General features: G+C 45.0%; 1 protein-coding gene across 1 annotated transcript in view; it reads right to left on the reverse strand.

The window, feature by feature from the left end:
• Positions 1-25,612, reverse strand: part of LOC141046800 (uncharacterized) — a 38,114-nt gene that overhangs the window by 10,484 nt on the left and 2,018 nt on the right. The gene's annotated exons all lie outside the window — the stretch shown is intronic.

The following is a 25,612-nucleotide window of genomic DNA, read 5'->3' on the forward strand; positions in this document are numbered from 1 at the left end:
TCTCACAGAGTGACTCACTGATAGCTTCACTGTGGCTGTGATAACAGCCATTACACGGTACTGTGTGAGGAGCGTACACCGCTGTATGGTGTGAAAAAATGCACGCTCAGTACCTCAGCAGGACCAAAAAAAAATTGTGATTGCTTTTAAAAAAGCAGTTTGCGGAGCAGTGGGTAAACAGCAATGCAGGAATGTCAGGAAGCCTTAGAAGGCAGCCCAACAACCAACACCACTGATAAACCACTATATAGCCTCCCCTTGCACTGCACAGTGACTGGTGTGCTGTACAGGCAAAATCGCTAGCAGAAGAAGCAGTTTTTTTTTCTTCTTCTCAGCAGGACAAAAAAAAAAAATTGTGATTGCTTTTAAAAAAGCAGTTTGCGGAGCAGTGGGTAAACAGCAATGCAGGAATGTCAGGAAGCCTTAGAAGGCAGCCCAACAACCAACACCACTGATACACCACTATATAGCCTCCCCTTGCACTGCACAGTGACTGGTGTGTTGTACAGGCAAAATCGCTAGCAGCAGAAGCAGTTTTTTTTTCTTCTTCTCAGCAGGACAAAAAAAAAAATTGGGATTGCTTTTAAAAAAGCAGTTTGCGGAGCAGTGGGTAAACAGCAATGCAGGAATGTCAGGAAGCCTTAGAAGGCAGCCCAACAACCAACACCACTGATACACCACTATATAGCCTCCCCTTGCACTGCACAGTGACTGGTGTGTTGTACAGGCAAAATCGCTAGCAGCAGAAGCAGTTTTTTTTTCTTCTTCTCAGCAGGACAAAAAAAAAAATTGGGATTGCTTTTAAAAAAGCAGTTTGCGGAGCAGTGGGTAAACAGCAATGCAGCAATGTCAGGAAGCCTTAGAAGGCAGCCCAACAACCAACACCACTGATACACCACTATATAGCCTCCCCTTGCACTGCACAGTGACTGGTGTGCTGTACAGACAAAATCGCTAGCAGCAGAAGCAGTTTTTGGTGTCTTCTTCCCTGCCTAACGCTCTCCCTACAAAATCAGCAGCAGCAGCAGCTCTCTCTATTCTGAGATCAGCATGAGTAACATGGCGGTCGGCGTGCACGCCCTTTTATACCCCCTGTGACGCCCACCAAAGCAAGCCAATCACTTGCATGCCCTTCTGAAAGATGGTGGTGACCCGTGCCTATGTCATCACGTTGCCCACAGTGTCCGTGGATCCTGATTGGCTGAAAAAGAGCGCAAAACAAACTTTTGAAACGCGACTTTGGCGCATAAGTCGCCGACCTCGTGGCCGACCTCATCCTAGGGTCGGGTTTTGTTTCATGAAACCCGACTTTGCCAAAAGTCGGGGACTTTTGAATTTTTTCGACCCGTTTCGCTCAACTCTAATTATGAGCTGACAGCCTCTGACCGATTTAACAACCATATTAAACCTCACAAGGTCCAAAAAGTGAGAGTATGAAAAAATCTTGATGTTTACCAGCATTTCCAGGTCACAATGAAAACATTTACTACAATTACTAAAGCCCAACAGCTGACCATATAAAGTACAGGGGAGTGCACAACTCTCCCATTACAACAGACATTGGGGAAATTAAGACTCAGGCTGTTGGCTTTCAATATGTCTGATCCTTTGATTCTCAGGGTAGATAAGTCACCTCCAGAGGTGTCCAGCAGTAGATTACTACCATGTGAACATTCAAAACACATGCATACTTAGCTGAGATATGTGTGCATGTGTGTGAGATTTTTTGATGTCAGTTGAAAGCCCCAAGTTTTGAACTAATTTAAATGGAACCTGACAAGCACGGGTGAACATATAATTTGTGCAACCTGTGCAGCTGTAAAGAGGCCCATTTCTACCTTTAAGGCAGAAGGAATTGTGCATTATGAGTTATTGGGCTACAAAGGGCACATATATTGTTATTGCACAGAGGCCTTCTTCTGACTGTGTCTGCCAATGCGGTCAAGAGCTCTAGAGTCACCAAACTAATCACATAATTGGGTAGGGTAGTAATAGATAAGGTCAAGCATAGCTTCCTGGCCGCAAATGAATATCTAATTCCTGAGATAATCAATAATCAATTCTGAATCATTATGTGAATGAAACTGCTAGTGCACCGACTCTTCACATTATTCACCGCTTAGTAATACCCCTATGTGCTTTATTGAGGAATCTTTGACACTCCAGAAAGTATAGTGCCATATAGTGCGCAAAAATGGTGGCACTAAACAGGTAATGGGGAGGATCCACACAATAGCCAGGAAACGCTGTACTCGATACATTCGATGTTTATATGAGGATGATTCACTGGTCTCAAACGGGTTGTCTGAGCATATAATATTCATCAACAGAGCTGATCTGTAGTGATGAGCGAGTTTACTCGTTGCTCGGGTGGTCTCCGAGTATTTTGGTGTGCTCGGAGATTTAGATTTCGTCATCTCAGCTGCATCACTTGCGACTGCTAGACAGCTTGAATACATGTGTGGAATGCTTATTTGTTAGGGAATTCCCACATGTATTCAACCTGTCTACAAGTCGAAAATCATGCAGCTGAGACGGCAAAATCTAAATCTCCGAGCACGCCAAAATATTCGGAGACCACCCGAGCAACGAGTATACTCACTCATCACTACTGATCTGCACTTCTTGGTACTACTTGACTATTATTTGCAGCAGATGGGTGTTGTAGTCCCCGCTTCCCTCCTCCTGTCCTGAACACTCCTGCACATGTTTCAGCATCTCTGCAAAGGAGCTGTGCGGCCTGCATCCACCAATGAGAAGACAGGGGCGGGGCTACAATTGTAATGACAATTCTGAGAAAGATCAGAATTGCAGATCAGTCCCTCTCTAGCCCTCTGGCTGCAAATGTTAGCGGGCCAATCAGGAACAGTCAGAGGGCCGGATGTGGCCGGTGGGCCGCAGTTTGCCCAGGCCTGCTCCAGAGACTTGTAGAGTACAAAATGCCAGATATCGCAAACACTTGATTGCAGATGGTACTGCTAAGGGTGACCAAACCAGTTATTAGGTTTAAGGGCAAATATTTTTTCACACAGGGCCCTGTAGGTTTGGATTTCTTTTTTACCTTAATAATAAAGACCTTCATTTAAAAATTGCATTTTATGTTATCTTTGTCTAATATTTAAATTTGTTTGGTGATCTGAAATATTTACGTGTGACAAACGTACGAAAGAATAGGAAATCAGGAAGAGAGCAAACACCTTTTCACACAAGTGTATAGTCAGTACCCTACGTGTGTAGTTTTCTGTAGTTATATTTAGCTAAAAAATAAATAAATGAAAAAAATGGCATTGGGTTACCCTTATTTAAAAAAAAAAAAACAGCCAAGGGAAAGCAGGCAGCTATGAGAAGCTCTTCTTATTCCGGGAAGGGGACAAAATCTATGGACCTTCCATGCCTATTAAAAACAGCTAACAGCTGTCTGTTTGGCCTTTACTGGTTATTAACCCCTTTACCCCCGTAGGTGGTTTGCACGTTAATGACTGGGCCAATTTTTACAATTCTGACCACTGTCACTTTATGAGGTAATAAAACTGGAACACTTCAATTGAGCCCCGTGATTCTGAGATTGCTTTTTTCTGTGACATATTGACGTTCATGATAGTGGTAAAATATCTTTGGTATGACCTGTGTTTATTTGTGAAAAAAACGGAATTTGATGAAAATTTCACAATTTTTCAACTTTTCATTTTCATGCCCTTAAACCACAGAAATACAGTATGTCACACAAAATAGTTAATAAATAGCATTTCCCACTTGTCTAGTTTACTTCAGCACAATTTTGGAACCAAAATTAACCTTTGCATTTTTTTCACAAAAAATTTACTTCAGATCTAAATTTTTTATTTTGACAAGAGTAAGGCTAGGTTCACATTTGCGGTTGAGTCCGCAGTGTACCATCCTCATTCCCAAACGCATGGAAAAAAACATGCAAACGCATGTTTGCGCAGCTTTTTTTATCCGCATCATCTTACGCATGACGGAAACAAAACGCACCGCTTACATGCGTGTGTATGCGTTTTTGCATGCGTTTGTGTTTTTATGCGCATGCGTTAGAAATTTCCAATTTCCTTGACATCAGACACCCAGTAGGCATGTCACATGGGATTTATATATATATATATATATATATATACACACACTGCATTAGTTAGCTGCTGCCTTTGCTTTTGCTTGTCAAAACCACAGAAGAAGAGAAAGACTGAGAAGACGTCGTTGTCGCTATTGGCAACACCCCATCCTTGAACTCAGAGCGAGCCGTGGAACACCTGGTCCACTCCCGTCTTATCTGCTATCTCTCATATAACTCTTCTCAACCCTCTGCAATCCAGTTTCCACTCTTTACACTCTACTGAAACTGCCCTTACTAAAGTCTCTAATGATCTACTAGCAGCTAAATCTAATGGTCACTACTCCATTCTAAGGCTAGTTTCACATTTGCGTTTGGAGGTGCAGCGGAGGCTCGCCTTGAAGCTCTGCCCCCTGCCGCGCCTCCTCCGGTCAGCCCCTATTTTTAGCATTGGGTACGCAGGCCGTGCGCAGTATGCGTTTGCTGCCGCATGCGTCATTTTGACAGTGCGGCGACCGCACCAAAATGCAACACTTCATTGAATACATTGCTTCATTCCCACATGTATTGCTTCAATCCCTCAGTGCAGCACTTCTGTTAAAGACACAGGCTGTAAATGCTATTTAAGACACAGCTATAAATTGAGCCACCACTAGATGGTGCTATAACTAGACCAGCACATAATGCAAACATATTCGCCCTATATTCAGAGGGCAGAACACTTCCCGCTTGGCATCAACTGATGCCACTTCATTTTCCAGGTTTGGAGCGGTAAAGGCATGCTTGCAGTGGTGCCAACCTTCACAAGACTTCTGACTGGTGGGTGATGTTGACTTGTAAGACTGAGCCACATGAATTAAACATGCAATGGCACAAACAAGCGAGTTCCAGGTTGAAAACCTGCTGAAATGGTTGGATTTGAGGTGATTGTCTGAAGTCACCATACTTACAGCTGATACTTGAGGTCGGATTTCTTCATCTGCATCTGGATCTACCAGTTCAAAGGTGTCTGATTCGTCACTGTAAGGCGTTGAACGGTATAAGAATGCAGGGCCCGTAAACCAGGTCGTGTCCTTAAGGTGTCTAGATTCAATAGATGTAGTTGCGTGGTCCGCAGGACTGTGGTGTGTGGACACATAGCACCATTGTTTAGGGCAAGTGCACTTCCTTATCCTTAGCACCCGATTGCTGTCGTAAACATAAAAGCGTCGAGTTTCATTGCTGTCTGAGTAGAACTCAACGTCCTTGATTTCTAGGTCAATTTCTGGCGAGATAAGTTCAGCTAACTCTACTGCTAGCACAGCCGCACAGAGTTCAAGTCTGGGTATTGTGTGTTCCTGGACTGGTGCTAGTTTTGCCCAGCTCATGACAAGCCTTAAATGGCATTGTTCTTGATGTCAGTAGTTTTCAGATATGCTACTGCGGCAATCGCTTTGGTTGAGGCATCGCAGAAGATACAGAGCCTTTGCGTCTTGACTTCTGTTGATGGCACGGAAGCGTATGGTCGTGCTACGTAAAGATCTGACAAGGCTTCTAAAGACTTCTTCCATCTTACCCACAGATCTCTCTTCTCCATGGGAAGCGGATCATCTCATTCAGACATCTCTTGGGTGAAGTCTCTCAACATCATTTTACCTTGGATAGTTACAGGGGTTACAAATCCTAGAGGATCGTACAGGCTGTTTATCACAGACAGGATGCCTCTACGTGTGAAAGGTTTTTCTTCTTAGTTGATACAAAAGGTAAATGCTTTTCTCTTCAAATCCCAGAGCAAAACAAGGCTTCGTTGCATGGGAAGAGAGTCTGTGTCTAAATCCAAGTCTTTTAGATCAGTTGAGTAATCTTGAGAGGGAAAAGCTGCCATCATTTTTTGGCTGTTGGAAGCAATTTTGTGCAGCCTCAAATTGGATAAAGCGAGCATTTCCTGTGTCCTCTTTAGAAGACTGACTGCCGATTAATCTGTGGGTGTGGATTTCAAGCAGTCGTCCACGTAGAAATTCTTCTCCACAAACAATCTAACATCCGACCCTTACTTTGCTTCGCCCTCTTGGGCTGAATGCCTAAGACCATAGATGGCGACAGCAGGGGAAGGGCCGTTCCCGAAGATGTGTACTTTCATCTGATACTCCACAATATCTTTGTAGGGGTCATTATCGCGGTACCAGAAAAACCTAAAATAGTTTCTATGCTCTTTCTTGACAAGGAAGCAATGAAATATCTGTTGTATGTCAGCGAATAATGCCACTGCATCTTTGCAGAAGCGAAGAAGTACTCCTAGAAGTCTGTTGTTGAGGTCTGGGCAAGACAAAAAAGACATTGTTTAGCAAGACACCTTCATATCTGGCGCTTGAGCCAAATACTACTCTTATCTGACCAGGTTTCTTAGGGTGATACACACCAAAAATGGGTAGATACCAACATTCCTCGTAAACTTGGAGTACAGGTGCAATTTCTGGATGGCTATTCTAAAGTATTTTCTCCATGAAGGCAAAGAAATGCTCTCTCAGTTCAGGTGCCTTCTGAAATTTACGCTTGAGGGAGACAAATCGACTGTAAACAGGTTCTTTGTTGTTGGGTAAGCGTTGCCTCTGGGGTTTAAATGGTAGAGGGGCCATCCAACTCTTTGACTCATCTCTTACCATCTCTCGATCTATGATGTCTAAAATCAGTCTGTCTTCTATGGACATTGCTACCTTGTTGTCCTCTCTTGTTCTGTGGAAAATTGTGCACCCTATGTAATCTCGGCTGCCGTCACATGTGTGGTCTTCACAGGAAGGATCAGCTAACGGACAAGGTAGAGGAGCATTCACTTCCCGTGAAGGTATTTCTGACCTGTTGTCAGGAATCTGGTTGCAATCCAGGATGGTCAGTAGCGATAGGCAGGTTTGGCCATCTATGGACTCCACCTTGTATTCGCTTGCTTTTATCCCCGCCGTCTCAACGGTACCTGAACACATCCTCAGGGTGTAGGGAGAACCAGGGCCTACAATGCTGAAGTTGTCAAAGAAGATGGACCTGGCTAGGGACCTGTTAATTTGATCATCCAGGATTGCGTATATCTTGAAGGCTTTGTCCTTGCAGCCTGCAGGATAGACTCGGACAAGGCAGATGTTTGAACAGGACCTTCCTCCTGTGAGTCCATTACAGATGTCTGTACATTTAGAGCTGACCTCAGTGGTGTCTTCATCAGTGTCCTTCTGCTTGTCATCGTACGCCTCTGTTTGCAACAACACTCGTGGAGGTGATCCAGGGTGCAAGGCTGTATTGTGATCCATGCATCTGGATTCTGCACATTTCACGCTAGCTTCACAGTTTCTGGTGAAGTGAGAGGCTGTGGCACAACATGTGAAGCAGATGTTGTTCTCCTTGAGGAAACCTTTGCAATTCTCTAAAGACTTCTCCCTTAAGGCTCTGCGTTTTAGTAGAGGATGTGGTTTCTTGTGTAGAGGACAATGTTTACTGACATCCTGAGGCTTGTTCTCGTCTGGAGGGGGTTTATTCACCTTGTAAGGAGGGCCTGTGGAAACAATGTTAGTTTTGTAGACTGCCACGGGTGTCTTACCGGGTTTTACACCAGGGGCAGTGGAACATGGCATGGTAAAGTCAAAACTAGGGTCATTTCTAATCCTAGATTGTTTGGTGACAAAATCAACAAATACAGTGAAAGGAGGGAACGATAAATTATGATTTTGTTTATACTGTGAACCACATGTAATCCACTTTTCTTGAAGGTTGTAAGGAAGTTTCTGTATTATCGGATTGACACCCTTAGCGGTGTCTAAGAATGCCAATCCGGGCAAGTCTCCTTCCTCCTGGGCAACCTGTAACTCAATCAATAAATCACTCAGATCTCTAAGCTTTTGATAACCTTTAGGTCCTATCTTAGGAAAATCATCAATTCTTTATATAAAGCATTCTCTATGACTTCTACTGTCCCATAGCATCCATCAAGTCTTTCCCACACTTTACGTAGACCTTTGCGGGGATGCTTTACATTAATGTCTCTCAGTTTTTTGGCATGTCAGACCGACTCACTTCCGAGCCACTTTACTAGGAGATCTAACTCCTCACTACAAGAAAGGTCCAGACCATGAATGGCGTTCCGAAACAAGGCTCGCCATGACCTATGGTTTTCGGGTTTGTCAGTGAACTTTACAAGTCCTTTTGTAACCAGTTCTCGGTGGGCAAAGAACTTTGCAAAGTCCATGGTGATTCGGTCAGTGCTGGCATGAGCTGATGTATTATAATCATGTCTAGTGTGTGGTGTATCACCATACCTATAAGACGCTTCTGACTCCGGATAGTCTGTGCGGTACCTTCTTGGTGAAGAAGGTGGCTCTTTAAGGTGGGATGGGAGCTGTAACTTCTGCTCAGTGGAACGGTAGCTGTGGTTGACATCTCTGTGCTGGACGTCTCCTCTTCTATGGTAGTGAAGTTTGGGAATGGATCACTGGTAATCAGCAAAGGCTGATCGATATGATGCGTCAGGGCTGTCATCCACGCCGGAATGTTGACAGACGTACTCTGCAACGCGCTGCGCTGGATCTTGCTGCTCTAGATCTGGTCCGAGAATGCTGCTGCATCTCTCATAATCAGGATTCTTCATAGCTTCCAAACACTCAGCCTTAGCTATTGCAGCTGCTGTCTCTTTGTCTGCCGCAAGTCTTTCTTGTTCTGCCTCTAAACGTGCAGTTTCGGCTTGCAGGCATGTAGTTTCCGCCTCTCTCTGCCGGCAAGCATACGGTATCGGCTTGCAGGCTTGTAGTTTTATGTTATGAATGAGTCACCGTAGGAGGCAAAAACAGAAATACTAGCTAAGTTCAGAAAACCAGAGAAGTTGGCAGCTATCGGATTGCAGACCCCTGAACCTAACAACAACAACTAGCAGTAGCCGTGGGGGGTTCCTACGGTGCCCTAGACGCCTCGATCACAGCCGGAGAACTACATAGCCTAAAGACAGAAAGGGAAATCTAAACTGCCCCAGAGCAGACCCCAAAGCAATAGGCAGCCCCCAACATATAATGACAGTGAAGCAAGATGAAAAAACACTCACACAGATAGAAAGATAGGCTGAGCAAATGATGGGGCCCAAGCTAACTAAATAGGACAGAATAGAAAAGTTGCTGTCTGCAATCCGCCAAAACCCTCTCAAAAACAAGAGCCAACAGACTGATAGGGAAAAAACCCTGAAGACGCTAGGCTTCAAAAAGACTATATCAGTACTCAGGTATTTTCTTAAGACAGAGCAAAAAGGAATTCAGCTCACACAGCAGGGAAAGGAAGAAATCCAGAAAAACAAGGCAAAACAAAACCAAAACACAAATGCAAAAAGTAGAGCAGAAAACTTAGCTTTTGAGGAGCAGGAATCAGACTGGTCTCCAAGAATCCCTTAGAGTAATCACCCGCAAGGCAGAAGGGCGTCGGCTGCCTTATATCCAGTCAGCAATTCCAGTCACCCAGTCATCATCATTCTGCTCAGGTGCTTTGTAATCAGCCTCACTACCTTCCTTCACCAGAAGAGGGAGTTCATCAGACCTCAATGGTGAAGGGGAAAATGAACTCACAACAGTACCTCCCCCTTGAGGAGGGGTCACCGAACCCTCATCCACGCCACCAGGGCGATCAGGGTGAGCCCGATGAAAGGCATGCACCAATCTTTTGGCATGAATATCAGAGGCAGAGACCCAGGAATTATCCTCCTGACCATAACCCTTCCACTTAACCAAATACTGGAGTCTCCGTCTAGCCAGACGGGAATCCAGTATCTTCTCTACCTCATATTCCATGTTACCTTCAACTAATACAGGGTCTGGAGGTGCCACCCCAGGAACAACTGGTTCAACAAACCTCTTCAACAAGGACTTATGAAACACAGTATGAATTTTAAATGTGACAGGAAGAGCCAAACGAAAAGAGACCGGACTAATAATCTCCAAAATCTTGTAAGGTCCAATAAATCTAGGCTTAAACTTAGGAGAAGCCACCTTCATAGCGATATTTTTTGATGATAACCAAACCATATCACCAACCTTAAACTGGGGACCAATGGTCCTATGTCGGTTGGAAAACCGCTGGGCCTTTTCCTGGGAGAGAGATAACTTATCCACCACTTGGTCCCTGATCTGGTGCATTCTCTCCACCACAGTGTCAACACCTGGGCAGGCAGAAGGCTCCACCTGCCCTGAAGAAAATCGAGGATGAAACCCAAAGTTACAAAAAAAAGGTGACATCAAAGTGGCAGAACTAGCTCTATTATTTAAAGCAAATTCGGCCATGGGCAAAAATGAAACCCAATCATCCTGATCAGCGGAAATAAAACATCTCAAATACGACTCCAAGGTCTGGTTTGTTCTCTCCGTCTGCCCATTGGTCTGAGGGTGAAAAGCAGAGGAGAAGGACAACTGAATTCCCAGCTTGGAACAGAAAGTTCTCCAAAATCTAGACACAAACTGAACTCCTCTGTCAGATACAATGTTCTCAGGAATCCCATGCAAGCGAACCACCTGTTGCAAAAACAGGGGCACCAACTCAGAGGAAGATGGCAACTTAGGGAGTGGTACAAGATGAACCATCTTAGAGAACCTATCACAAATCACCCAAATAACAGTCATTCTCTGAGAGACAGGCATATCAGAGATGAAATCCATTGAAATATGGGTCCATGGCCTCCTGGGGACCGGCAAAGGCATCAACAACCCACTAGAGCGAGAACAAGGTTTAGACCGGGAGCAAGTCCCACACGACTGCACAAAATTCCTGACATCACGAGACAAGGCGGGCCACCAAAAAGACCGACTCACGAGATCTCTAGTACCAAAAATACCTGGATGACCAGCCAATGCAGACCAATGAACTTCAGACATCACTCTTTTCTTCCACTGGTCAGGAACATACAACTTTCCACTGGGACAACGCTCAGATTTGTCCTCCTGGAACTCTTCCAGAGCACGTCACAAATCGGGCGAGATGGCAGAAAGAACTACCCCTTCGCCTAAGATGGTAGCAGGCTTGGTCACCACAGGAGAATCAGCAAAGAAGCTCCTAGAGAGGGCGTCTGCCTTGACATTCTTAGTGCCAGGAAGAAAAGAGACCACAAAATCAAAACGTGTAAAAAACAAGGCCCACCTAGCCTGTCTAGGGTTCAAGCGTTTGGCCGACTCCAGGTAAATTAAATTCTTGTGGTCAGTGAGGACCACGACTTGGTGTTTAGCTCCCTCCAACCAATGTCTCCACTCCTCAAATGCCCATTTCATGGCTAACAGTTCCCGATTCCCCACATCATAGTTACGTTCAGATGGAGAGAACTTTCGGGAAAAGAAAGAACAGGGATTCATTTTAGATGTTACAGGATCCTTTTGGGACAAAATAGCTCCTGCACCAATCTCAGAAGCGTCCACCTCTACCTGGAACGGGAGTGAGACATCAGGTTGCCGCAAAACCGGGGCAGAAGTGAATCTTCGCTTCAGCTCCTGAAAGGAAGAAACAGCCTCCAGAGACCAATTCAACACATCAGCACCCTTTTTAGTCAGATCAGTCAATGACTTGGCAATACTAGAAAATTTTGCTATAAATTTCCGATAAAAACTTCTGGAGGGCCTTCAAAGAAGTGGGCTGAACCCAATCATAAATGGCCTGTACCTTGGCCGGGTCCATTTCAATAGTTGACGGAGACAAAATAAATCCCAAAAATGAAATCTTCTACCCCAAAAAGGCATTTCGATCCTTTGACATACAGGGAATTCTCCCTCAAGATCCGGAACACAGTCCGAACATGTTCCACATGAGAATCCCAATCCTTGGAGAAGATCAAAATATCATCCAGATAGATCAAAAATTTATCCACAAAGTCTCGGAAAATGTCGTTCATGAAGCACTCAAAGACAAAAGGGGCATTAGTGAGCCCAAAAGACATCACCAGGTACTCAAAATGTCCCTCCGGAGTATTAAACGCCGTCTTCCATTCATCCCCATGCTTAATGCGGATAAGATTATACGCCCCCCTGAGGTCAAGCTTGGTAAACCAGCAAGCACCTTTAACTCTGGAGAATAGATCCGAAATCAGGGGTAACGGATACTGATATTTAATAGTAGTTTTGTTGAGGGCACGATAATCAATACAAGGCCTTAATGAACCATCCTTGTTGGCCACGAAAAAAAACCGGCACCTAAGGGTGAAGAGGATGGTCTAATATGACCCTTCTCCAACGCCTCCTTAATATAGGATCGCATAGCCTCGTGCTCGGGTACAGATAAATTGAAGAGCCGACCCTTAGGAAATTTACACCCCAGGCTCAGTTCAATTGCACAATCATAACTCCTATGAGGAGGCAAAGACGCAGACTCATTCTCACTAAATACATCATAAAAGTCCGCCAAATAGTCAGGAACATCATGCGACTGAGGAGAGGTGGAAAAAAACGGAGCCTCACTAAGGGCACACCGACAACCCCAACTCACCACAGACAAAGATTTCCTATACAAAACTGGATTATGAATTTGCAACCAGGGAAACCCCAGAACAATGGTATCATGCAAATTATGCAACACCAAAAATCTGCAATTTTCTTGATGGTCTGGGGTGACCCGCATTATCACCTGGGTCCAAAACTGAGGTTTATTTTTCGCCAAAGGAGTAGCATCCATCCCCCTCAAAGGGATAGGCGTCCGCAGAGGTGTCATTGGAAATCCACAACGTTTAGCAAAATCCAAGTCCATTAGATTCAGGGCTGCTCCCGAATCCACAAAAGCTTTGGCGGAAAATGTGGACAGGGAGCAGATCAGAGTAATTGCCAGAAGAAACTTAGGTTGAACACCACCCACAGAAAACGTGTGTGCAAAACGTTTCTCTCGTTTAGGACAGACAGAAATAATATGCGAGGCATCTCCACAAAAAAAACACAGCTTATTACGCCTTCTGAACTCCTGACGTTGCTCCCTGGACAAAACTCTATCACATTGCATAGGTTCAGACACTTGTTCAACAGGTGGCAACACCTCTCGTGCAGTCCTGCGTTCACGTAAACGCCGATCAACCTGAATGGCTAATGACATAGAATCGTCAAGACCAGAGGGAACAGGAAATCCCACCATAGTATCTTTTACGGCTTCTGACAAACCCTTCCGAAAGAGAGCTGCCAAGGCATTATCATTCCAGGTAGTAAAGACCGCCCACTTTTGGAATTTTTGACAGTACAATTCTGCAGAATCTCGACCCTGGCTCAATGCCAACAGGGTCTTTTCAGCCTGATCAATAGCATTAGATTCGTCATATAACAACCCCAAGGCTTGAAAAAATGCGTTCACATTAGTCAGAATAGGATCATCTGGTTTCAAAGAAAACGCCGAATCCTGGGGATCACCACGCAGCAAAGAGATGACAATTTTAACCTGCTGCGCGGAGCTCCCTGACGAGTTAGGCTTCAAGGCAAAAAATAATTTACAATTATTTTAGAAATTCAAAAATTTAGACCAATCCCCAAAAAACACATCAGGAGTAGGGATCTTTGGTTCAGCAGCATGTGAATGAGCAAGGTAGGCGGAAATTCCCCGTACTTCCGCAGCGACCTGCTCCACACGATCAGACAATTGCTTTATCTCCATTGAGAGAAAAAAAATTCCCCCTACGGCCTCAGAGATACAGAGGAAAAAATATACACACTTTTTTTTTTTTTTTTAACAATTCCTTCCTGCTATTAAGTACCCTAGGATCTGCGGTATGGCGGGTGATTGTGTTATGAATGAGTCACCGTAGGAGGCAAAAACAGAAATACTAGCTAAGTCCAGAAAACCAGAGAAGTTGGCAGCTATCGGATTGCAGACCCCTGAACCTAACAACAACAACTAGCAGTAGCCGTGGGGGGTTTCTACGATGCCCTAGACCCCTCGATCACAGCCGGAGAACTACAAAGCCTAAAGACAGAAAGGGAAATCTAAACTGCCCCAGAGCAGACCCCAAAGCAATAGGCAGCCCCCAACATATAATGACTGTGAAGCAAGATGAAAAAGACTCACACAGATAGAAAGATAGGCTGAGCAAATGATGGGGCCCAAGCTAACTAAATAGGACAGAATAGAAAAGCTGCTGTCTGCAATCCGCCAAAACCCTCTCAAAAACAAGAGCCAACAGACTGATAGGGAAAAAATCCCTGAAGACGCTAGGCTTCAAAAAGACTATATCAGTACTCAGGTATTTTCTGAAGACAGAGCAAAAAGGAATTCAGCTCACCCAGCAGTGAAAGTAAGAAATCCAGAAAAACAAGGCAAAACAAAACCAAAACACAAATGCAAAAAGTAGAGCAGAAAACTTAGCTTTTGAGGAGCAGGAATCAGACTGGTCTCCAAGAATCCCTCAGAGTAATCACCCGCAAGGCAGAAGGGCGTCGGCTGCCTTATATCCAGTCAGCAATTCCAGTCACCCAGTCATCATCATTCTGCTCAGGTGCTTTGTAATCAGCCTCACTACCTTCCTTCACCAGAAGAGGGAGTTCATCATACCTCAATGGTGAAGGGGAAAATGAACTCACAACAGTTTTAGCTTGCAGGTGTGCAGTTTCCGTATCTTGATCTGCTTGTATCAGCTTTAGATGCATCTCTTGTTCGGCAAAGGAGGATCTTGCTTTGGCTGCTTCGGCCTCAGCACAAGTGACAACTGCGAGCTGTGCTATTGACGACCTGCCAGAACTTGCTCGTGACCTCGTTTTGAGTGGGGATGTGCTGTTTTGAGACATTGTGTGCTTAGATGCGTATTGCTGAATATACTGGCGGGAAACAGTCTATGCGTGGCGGTTTCTGCGTGGCGGGAATGATGGCGAGCTGCACTCTCGGTACTTGTGACTGAAAGACGGCCGCTGCAGTATCCGCAGGCAGTGCGGTGTGGGTACAAGCGGCTCCTTAAGTCGTATTCACTATCGCAGGCATCTAGCATCTGTTTTACTGTTCTGCCATCATACACGTTGAACATATAAAATTGGACAATACAGTACATGGAAATGAAGGGAGTATAAAACAAGCGTGCCCAACGGCATGAAGGCTGGATGCCCTAGCAGCACAGCCCCAGAATAATTCACTTTATACACAAATGCAAATACAGAGATAATAAAATAGACACCTTTTTGGGAGGTCAAAAAGACCCTGATGTAAATGCAGCAGTCAGTAATTATATCAGAAGAATCATCACATAGCAAATGCCCATAATTAAAGTCAGACGCTGCAGCAAAACCCCCTCACATAGTACAGGAGTCCCAGAGCATATGCTCATAATGTGGGTGCAATGTGCAGTGTACAATGAATCATTATACATAAGGTGTCATTACCTGGGAGCGGTAGAAGCAGTGGTATCGGCCTGTCCCCGACGCGCATTTCGGAGCACACAGCTCCTTCCTCAGGGGGCGTGGTTAATAAGCGCAGTAAAAGTTTTTATATAGCGTGCCCGCCGGAAGTTCCATACACACGCGCGCTGCCAGTCAGAGCCAGATGCAGTGTCCCCCCCATGACGCAGCCGGAAACACGCGGGCCCCACGTGATCCGGCGCCGTCAAAGAGGAGGAATCCGCCGCCGGGTCGACTGTCAGCGCGCATGCGCACAACTTGTGATATAGAAACCGCCATAATGGCGTCACGGGGGGACACTGCATCTGGCAGTCCTTTCTGACCTTGAGAGCCACATTCAGCTTGGACAGAGGGGCGTGAGCCACATCCAGCACTGAGAGAGGGTCGCGAGGCACATCCAGCTCCCATCTCATTCAAAGTAGTGTCAACCAAAGCCCCTGTGGCCCATAAAAGACCATTATTTTAGCTATATACTGCAAAACAATTTGTATTGGAGTATATAGAACAAGTAATCAAACGGTCGCAGGTTCAAGTCTTCTAAGGGAAATAAAAAGAGGACTAAAATTTTATTTTTTTTTAAAGCACAAACGCAAATTAAAATATAAAAATGTGAAATGAAAAAAAGAAGAAATATGCAGCACTCACCAATGAAGCTGAAAAACTGCGTCTTTATTTCACATGAATTCCATCAACAGGTATGTGGACATGCAGGACTTTAGAGGAATGCTAGGGGAGGGAGGTACCTGACAACGGCCGTTTCACGATTACTCGCTTCTACAGGTCCTGGAAACGACCGTTGTCTGGCACCTCCCTCCCCTAGCATTCATCTAACGTCCTGCATATCCACATACCTGTTGATGGAATTCATGTGAAATAAAGACGCACAGTTTTTCAGCTTCATTGGTGAGTGCTGCACATTTCTTCTTTTTTCATTTCACATTGAAATATTCATGTTTTTTCATGCAAGCACCTCCGTTAATTGACGGAAATAGATACTGCAATACTTCAGATAAATAGCTCCATCTGTTAATGTGGCGATTTGTGTGCCCTAGTTTGCCGTTCATCTGTTTGCTCTTTGCTAAAATATGCATCCTCTAAGCCCCAGGTCCGGGTGGGCACATAGTGCTCGAGCGTTGATGCAGCAAGCTGGAAGGCATGTGGGCAATGAGAACCCAACAAGGATGGATGCAAGTAAAACACAGGATGTACAGAAAGTAGAGAAGACAAAACAGAAAGATCTAGAGAGTTAGGTGTGTGCCTAAATGGACCTTAAATAGGTCTCAGGAGATAATGTCTTTGCTTTATGCCGGGCAACTTACAAAACCCAATGTGGAGCACAACAAAGGGCAACAGACCAGGATACCCATGACAGGTGTGTAACATTCTGGTCTATCAACATGTAAAGGGTAAAGCAAAATAAATTTGATTACAAAATTGCTGTTTCTTAGTACTCCTCCCCTGAAAAAAATGCAACAAAAGCAATCAATCCATTGCATGCCCTTTAAAATGCAATCAATTAAAACCTAAGGTCATCACACACACAAAAAAAACAGTCCTCATACAGCTCCATCCTCAGAAAAACAAAAAAGTTGCGTCTCAGAAAATTGCAACACAAACCAATTTTTTTTTACAAATTTCAGAATTGTATTTATCACTAAAACATAATAATAAAAAATAGAAAAAAGTACACATTTGGTACTATTGTTATTTTGCTGGTCTGAAAAATCAAGTTGCCAGGTCATTTTTACTATTCAATGAATTGTATTAAAAACAAAATCCAAAATGACGCAGAATTGTCCTTTTTTGTATTTTCTAGCTCACCACAATTGGAATTTGTTTGCCTGCTCCAGTACATTTGTAAAACGAATGGTATCAATCAAAACTCAAACTCATCCTGGTAAAAAAAAAGAAGACCTCATATGGCTATGTCAGCAGAAAATAAAAAGTTAAAGCACTTGGAAGAGGAAAATTAAAAACAAAAAGAAGAAAAATTGGCTGTAATGGGATAAATAGAACCAGCCCTACTCATCCAAGATAAAAACTACCTTACCCAGATATGTAATAAGTTAGATGACCCAAAGCTCTAGGGTCACCACCTACAGTCCCTTTGATTTTATTTTTTTTCCAGATACCATAATTTGCATAAATCTCTTCTAAATATGGCTATCACTCAAAAGCTAAAGTCAGCGACCTCAGGTAACTTTGGCACATTGGTTATTATAGCCCTTCACTACTTTATCTTGTCTATTTGCTTGAGGTCTTAAAAATTGTACTCTCAGTGCTCTGGTGTCCTGCTTGTAGTTGACAATAAAAACCATGATCACCCTAAGCTCTAGCCTCTAATTTAAAAGCTTGTCTCCGATCTGATCCGTGCCTGCCCAGAACGTCCGGAAAACTCCTGCGCCTAGGTCAGGTAAGAGAGGCCTCGCTAGGTGTATGTGACTCCTCTCTACCCCTCACTCTGTCCGTGGTAAGCATTTTTCTTTAGCAGCCTATGTAGATTCCGGCGCAGCAGGTAATTTTATTAGGCTCGAGGAGGTCGTTAAATTTTCAGTCCCGGTGAGAAATTTGGAATCACCTCGGATTCTCGCTTCCGTAGATGGCTACCCCTGCAGGAGACCATTACTCAAGTCCCCCAGGAGGTAGAACTCCAGGTAGGAGCCCTGCACAAGGAGAGAATTGCCTTTTATGTCTTAGCAGGCATCTCTCATCCGGTTCTTCTCGGCCTCCCTTGGTTGCGGACTCACGAGCCCACCTTGGACTGGCACGACGGCAATATTTTGCGCTGGGGGAGTCCTGCCGGGCACGGTGTCTGCTGTCGGTGCGTCCCATGGGTGGTCCCCGTTCCCCCTCCATTTCCTCCGGGTTGCGCGCCGTTTACCGTTCCTTCTCAGACGTCTTCAACAAGAAGGAGGCCGAGAATCTTCCTCCGCACCGACCCTACGATTGCCCCATCGATCTCGTCCCAGCAGCCATTCCGCCAGGGGTAGGATTTATCCGCTTTCACCCGCAGAGATGCAAGCCATGTCAGAATACTTCAAGAGAATCTGGCCAGGGACTTCATTCGAAAGTCTTCTTCTCCTGCAAGCGCAGGCTTCTTCTTTGTCAAGAAAAAGGACGGCTCCCTCCGTCCGTGCATTGATTACAGAGGTCTAAACAACATTACTATAAAAAACAAGTATCCGTTGCCTCTCATCCCCGAACTCTTTGATTACCTGAGGGGAACACAAATATTTACCAAACTTGATCTTAGAGGAGCCTATAATCTCGTCCGAATTTGCGCTGGGGATGAGTGGAAGACCGCATTCAACACTCATGATGGTCACTATGAGTACCTTGTTATGCCCTTTAGTCTCTGCAATGCGCCAGCGGTATTTCAGGAGCTCGTAACTGATATTTTTCGGGATCTCCTCTACTCCTGTGTCGTGGTCTATCTGGACGACATCCTTGTCTTTTTCCCGGATCTTTCCACCCATCGGCAAGACGTCCATCAAGTTTTACAACGCCTAAGAGAAAACTACCTTTTCGCCAAGTTGGAGAAATGCGTCTTCAGCAGCCTTCCTTGCCTTTTCTAGGTTATATTGTCTCGAAGTCTGGTCTGAAGATGGATCCCGAGAAAGTATCCGCTGTCCTCAACTGGCCTCGTCCCCTTGGACTCAAAGCTATTCAACGCTTTCTCGACTTTGCCAATTATTATAGGCAATTCATCCCACATTTTTTCTACTTTGACCAAGTCTATCTCTGCTCTCGCACGCAAAGTGGCAAATCCCAAGCTCTGGTCCTCTGAGGCAGAAAACGCCTTCCAAACTGTGAAAAAGGAATTTGCTACGGCTCCTGTTCTCCACCGCCCGGATGCCAATAGACCTTTCATCCTCGAAGTCGACGCATCATCTGTTGGAGCAGGAGCGGTTCTTTTGCAAAGAACTTCCACAGGTCGGACTGTTACTTGCGGATTCTTCTCTAAGGCCTTCTCCCCTTCCGAATGCAACTATTCCATCGGGGACAAGGAACTACTAGCTATAAAACTGGCCTTAGAGGAGTGGCGTTACCTTCTTGAAGGAGCCATTCATCCCTTCACCATATATACCGACCACAAGAATTTGGCCTACACTCAGTCCGCCCAGAGGCTCAACCCTCGACAAGCCAGATGGTCCTTGTTCTTTGGACGCTTTGACTTCGAGCTCCACTTTCGGCCTGGTAATAAGAATACCAAAGCTGATGCTCTATCCTGGTCATTCCAGCCCGTCGATGAGGAAGAGAGCCCTGCACACATCATCGATCCAGCTAAGATCGTCACCCTGGCTCCCCTAACTCTGGTTAACCCACCACCTGGCAAGACCTTGGTATTGGACCGTGACAGGATAAAAGTCTTGCGTTGGGGGCACTCCTCTACTGTTGCCGGACATGCTGGAGCTAAGAAAACTCTGTCACTCATCTCCCGCCATTATTGGTGGCCATCGCTCCGCCAAGACGTCCTAGAGTTCACCGCTTCTTGCTCCTCCTATGCCAGAAACAAGGTCCCAAGACAGCTGCCCTCTGGACTCTTGCACCCTTTGCCTGTGCCTTCGGTCCCTTGGAGCCATATCGCCATGGACTTTGTCATGGATTCACCTCTGTCCTCCGACTGTACCATCATTTTGGTGGTCGTGGATTGTTTTTCAAAAATGGCCCACTTCATTCCTCTGCCTGGACTGCCTTCGGTTCCCGAGTTGGCGAAGATTTTCTTGCACCATATTTTTCGACTTCACGGCTTTCCTCGGCATATAATGTCAGACCGTGGAGTTCAATTTACCTCCCGTTTCTGGAGAGCCCTCTGCGGATTAATGAAGGTGACCCTAGATTTTTCCTAGGTCTATCATCCGCAATCCAACGGCCAAGTGGAGCGAGTTAATCAGGCTTTAACCTCCTACCTTCGGCACTTCTCCAATGCGCACCAGAGAAGTTGGGTTTCCCTGCTCCCCTGGGCAGAATTTGCTTACAACAATCATCCCAACGAGTCCTCTTCCAAATCTCCTTTTTTTGTGGTTTTCGGGCAACATCCGGGCATTCCTCATCCCATTTACCCCGCCTCGGGCGTGCCGGCAGCGGACTCCTTGTCCTCAGAATTCTCCAAAATTTGGAAGGAGACTAAAGAGGCCCTTGAAAAAGCTAGCGACAAGATGAAGAGGTACGCCGATAAAAAATGCTTAGATGCCCCTCCTTATCTTCCGGGCGATAAGGTCTAGCTGTCCTCACGTTACATCAGACTTAAAATCCCCTCTTTTAAGGCTAGTTTCACACTTGCTTTTTTTTGCAGCGCGTTTTTCCCGCAAAAAAACGCATTAAAAAAACGCATACAAATGCATACAAACGCTGCGTTTTTTTCCAGCATTTTAATGCGCATGCAGGAAAAAAACGCAGCGTTTTTGCGCATTTGTATGCGTTTTTTGTGCGTTTGCGTTTTTTTACAGATTTTGGAAAAACCCCACAAAAAAGAAAAAACAACCATTCAACAACACACAAGACCAATGGGACTTCATTGTGGGTGTGGTATGTTAATATATATACACCCTGTCTACAGTATTCTTCACATTTGCTTGATTCTTCTCGTGACCATGGATCTGCGCTGGAAGAGTTTTCACTTCAACTTGGATTTGGACATCGCGATGGCTCAGGCGTATGCAGTTGCTTGCCATGAACAAAGGAAGAGAGAGAGGCAGCGAAGACGGCGGCGTATGTGGATACATCCGATTGTTGAACTCCGGGAGAGCCGTGGGGCATACCATACCCTCTACAGCGAGCTCCAGTCAAACCCGGAGAAATTTACAGATTATATCCGGATGTCCCACGAAAGTTTCATGGATTTGCTTGCTCGTGTCCAACAATCCATCCGGAGACAGGACACACAGCTCCGTCGTGCGATTCCTCCTGAGGAACGGCTACTGGTGACATTACGGTATGTTTTAAAAACAAAGGGGTGTGGTCTGATGTTTTTTTTTGTAAATTTAGTATTCAAAACCTTGGGTAATTAGTTTTCGTGAATGTACTAATATTTTTTTTATAGTTTTTAAAAATAATATACATAAATATTAATTTTACTTCTTTGTCTGTTCACAGATTCCTGGCGACTGGAGAAACCCTATCCTCACTACACTTCCAGTACCGTATTGGAATCTCTACCTTGTCTGGAATTGTTGCTGACACCTGCCGGGCTCTCTGGAATGTTCTTTGCCCAGAATTTATGCCCCTGCCCACCGCTGAAAAGTGGATGGAAATTGCTGACAAATTCTGGACAGTATGCAATTTTCCCAACTGTTTGGGAGCTGTTGATGGGAAACACATACGGATCATCAAACCCCAAAGAACGGGATCTGAGTACTATAATTACAAAAAGTACTTTTCAATAGTACTCATTGCAATTGCGGATGCCGGATGTATGTTTGTAGCAGTGGACATTGGAGCATTTGGCCGTGGTAATGACTCGCAGGCTTTTAAAAACTCAGACATGGGCCGGAGGTTGTATGGCAACCAATTTAATTTCCCTATGCCACGGCCTCTTCCTCACACCGAAGCTCCGCCACTGCCCTTTGTAATGGTTGGCGATGAGGCTTTTCAAATGTGCGGAAACTTACTGAAACCCTACTCCAGCCGGGACTTGGACCACACCAAAAAAATTTTTAATTACAGGCTGACCAGGGCCAGAAGAACTGTCGAGTGTGCTTTTGGGATTCTTGTTTCCAGATGGCGAATTCTGGGCACGGCCATTAATCTTAAACTTGAAACAGTCGATGAGGTGGTGAAGGCCTGTGTGGTTCTACATAACTTTGTGATGGCTAAAGAGCACCCGACCTTTGAACTGGACGATGATGCTCCTAACCCATTGCCTGAATTCACTCAGCACACTCTCAGGTCATCCGTTGAAGTTGGCCAAATGAGGGACAAATTTGCGGCCTACTTTATTTCTGATGTAGGACGGGTGCACTGGCAAGATGAAATGGTGTAATGTTGTTGTTTATGGTAATAAAAATCCTTATTTGATACCATTACTGAGTGCACTATATTTTTTAAACTCCGATTAATTAAAAAACTTCCCATGTATAACTGAATTTTATTATGTTCACACACCTGGGCAGGTAAATACACATACGAGTTAAAATGCAGCATTGCTAGTCTGCGTTAAATATATTGGAATGAGCAAAGCTGCAGGCCATGAATCAGGAAACCATTTTTTTTCAAGATAAAATTGTGCAAATAGTTTAAAACAAAGTATGTGATTTTCTCAAAACACAACACTCAAAACCCAACCCCAATGAAAGTCCATGGGGAATACAAGTCAGCATTGAGTGGATGAATGTAATCTGCTCCATTAAAAGTTATTACACTAGGCCTTTGAATGACTATACTAGGCCGTGGTATTTCAAATATGAGTATACTAGGCCTTGGGGCTAGTAGTATAGTAATATGTGAAATACCACGGCCTAGTATAGTCATACCAAGGCCTACTGTAATAACTCGATTTTTAACAACTAGCATCTTGTTTCACCAAAAACAAACTGGTGAAACTAGAAAGAAACTTATTTTTTAGACAAGTTTCAACAGTTTGTTTTTCATGAAACCAGATTCTATTTTGTAAAACTAGAGTTATTACACTAGGCCTTGGAATGACTATACTAGGCCGTGGTATTTCAAATATGAGTATACTAGGCCTTGGGGCTAGTAGTATATGTGAAATACCACGGCCTAGTATAGTCATACCAAGGCCTACTGTAATAACTCGATTTTTAACAACTAGCATCTTGTTTCACCAAAAACAAACTGGTGAAACTAGAAAGAAACTTATTTTTTAGACAAGTTTCAACAGTTTGTTTTTCATGAAACCAGATTCTATTTTGTAAAACTAGAGTTATTACACTAGGCCTTGGAATGACTATACTAGGCCGTGGTATTTCAAATATGAGTATACTAGGCCTTGGGGCTAGTAGTATATGTGAAATACCACGGCCTAGTATAGTCATACCAAGGCCTACTGTAATAACTCGATTTTTAACAACTAGCATCTTGTTTCACCAAAAACAAACTGGTGAAACTAGAAAGAAACTTATTTTTTAGACAAGTTTCAACAGTTTGTTTTTCATGAAACCAGATTCTATTTTGTAAAACTAGAGTTATTACACTAGGCCTTTGAATGACTATACTAGTCCATGTTATTTCACATATGACTATACTAGCCCTTGGGTTGGTTTTTAACATGTATTTACCCATCAGTGTGTGTGAGCGGCGCAAACAACATTAATGAAACTTATTAATGGTGAACCACAAATGTAAATTTATTTTTTATCACAAAAAAAAAATTTAAAAATTATTTTTTACGGCGTTTGGGGGCAGATGGTTTCAATTTGGGGGTGTGCAGGGAATATGCAACACTTGCAGTTGAAGACGGTGTTTGAGGGGAAGGGGCAACAAAACTTGTGGGGGAAGGTAGTCCAGTTAAGGGAATTAAACTTGGAACACTTGTAGGAGAGGAAATCTGTTCAGTTACATTAGTTGTAATGGCATGTCGCCGTAGGCTTGTGTGCCTGGACCGACTTTGGCCCAATGCCCGCCTTGATTGATTTCGCCTTGAAGTAGGGGCAAATATGGAATGTAGGTCCCCCGTCTGCTGGTATGGCTGCTGCTGCTGAGGTGGCGGCTGCTGCTGCAGAGGTTGCGGCTGCTGCTGAGGTGGCGGCTGCTGCTGAGGTGGCAGCTGCTGCTGAGGTGGTTGCTGCTGCTGAGGTGGTTGCTGCTGCTGCTGAGGTGGCGGCTGCTGCTGAGGTGGTTGCTGCTGCTGCTGAGGTGGCGGCTGCTGCTGAGGTGGCTGCTGCTGCTGAGGTGGCGTCTGCTGAGTTGGCTGCTGCTGCTGAGGTGGCTGATGCTGCTCTTCTTGGTCAGTGCTCGTCCTTGCAGGAGGACTGGTGGCGGCAGTGATGGCCCAGGTTTGCAGAGTGGTGGTGGCAGGGCTACTACATGTTGTTGTAGCGGCAGGGCTGTTCCATGTTTGCCTAGTGGTGGCTGAGCTCCACGCATGCATGGGATTGGCGGTGGTGCTCCAGACAGGAGCAGCGCTTGCCATGGTGGTGTCGGTGAAGTGACCAGCTGCACTCAGACTTGTGGTGGTGTAACGGTGGGTGTCCAGCCTTTGAAGAGAGGTGTCCGTGCAGTGGTATGCAGCACAAGTCGGTAGTGAGGTGAAGCGAGTCAATGGTGGCACAGGTGGAAAGGACACCACTGACTGCTGACCGTACCGATTATGCTGCATAGCCTGCAAGAAAGCATTGTTGCAGGCCTGCAGCACATTCAGCTGTTGATCAGGACTAAGGTGTTCCGCCATGCCCTTTTCAATCTTACTAAAAAAATGGTGTGCTGGTCTGTTGAGGTCGGCCTCCAGACGGTCAAGGCGCTGTTCTACAGAATTGAAGCGGTGTTCAAAGTGGTTAAAACCACGTTCCATCAGTGCAAAACCGCTTTCAACTCTGTCGGACAGTGACTTGAGGCTGGAATTAAATGTCTCGCTCAAATGCATAAACTCGGGCAAGACATTCCTGTCCAAGGCCCTCTGCCGCTGGCGGGTAGTGCCCGCATAACCAGTGGCAGAGACCTGGGACAGGGGAACACCTGATGGCCCAGCTTCCTGGTCACCAGCTGTGTGTGTGTGGGACCTGCAAGGTGCTTCCTGGCTGTCGGATGGCTGGGACGGGTCAGAGGACGTCCGACGAAGGACCGCTCCAGGGCCAGGTTGCAGGGTGCTGCTCCAGGTGCTGTGGAAGAAAGGAAAATCATTACTACCATGCCTTTACAAGAAGCATCAGCTGTGGATTAGAAAAACACAGATTAATAAAAATAAAAACCCAAAATGTATAATACTTACGATCTTGTGGCAAGGACCGGTCTTAGGAACTGCAACGCGTGATAGTGACGGTATCTAGTTCTGGTCCTTGACGCAGATCCACTGCGAACCTGGCCCTCAGCACGAACATCACTGTTGAAGCGGTCCTTGATCGAACGCCAACGTGTTCGGACTTTGTCCACTGTTGATAAAAAAAAACAGTGCCGTCAAGTACAACACTCACTGCTTCACAATTTAGCAATACAATACTCAAAGCAGTCACTGTACACCCCGATGACACTGTTGGGTTTCCTGCTAGAATACACCTAGCACGAAACCCAACAGTGCCGTCAAGGACAACAGTCACTGCGGCAC

The sequence above is a fragment of the Dendrobates tinctorius genome, unplaced genomic scaffold (genome assembly GCF_039654945.1).
Source record: "Dendrobates tinctorius isolate UK_male_01 unplaced genomic scaffold, ASM3965494v1 ptg000120l, whole genome shotgun sequence".
NCBI lineage: Eukaryota > Metazoa > Chordata > Amphibia > Anura > Dendrobatidae > Dendrobates > Dendrobates tinctorius.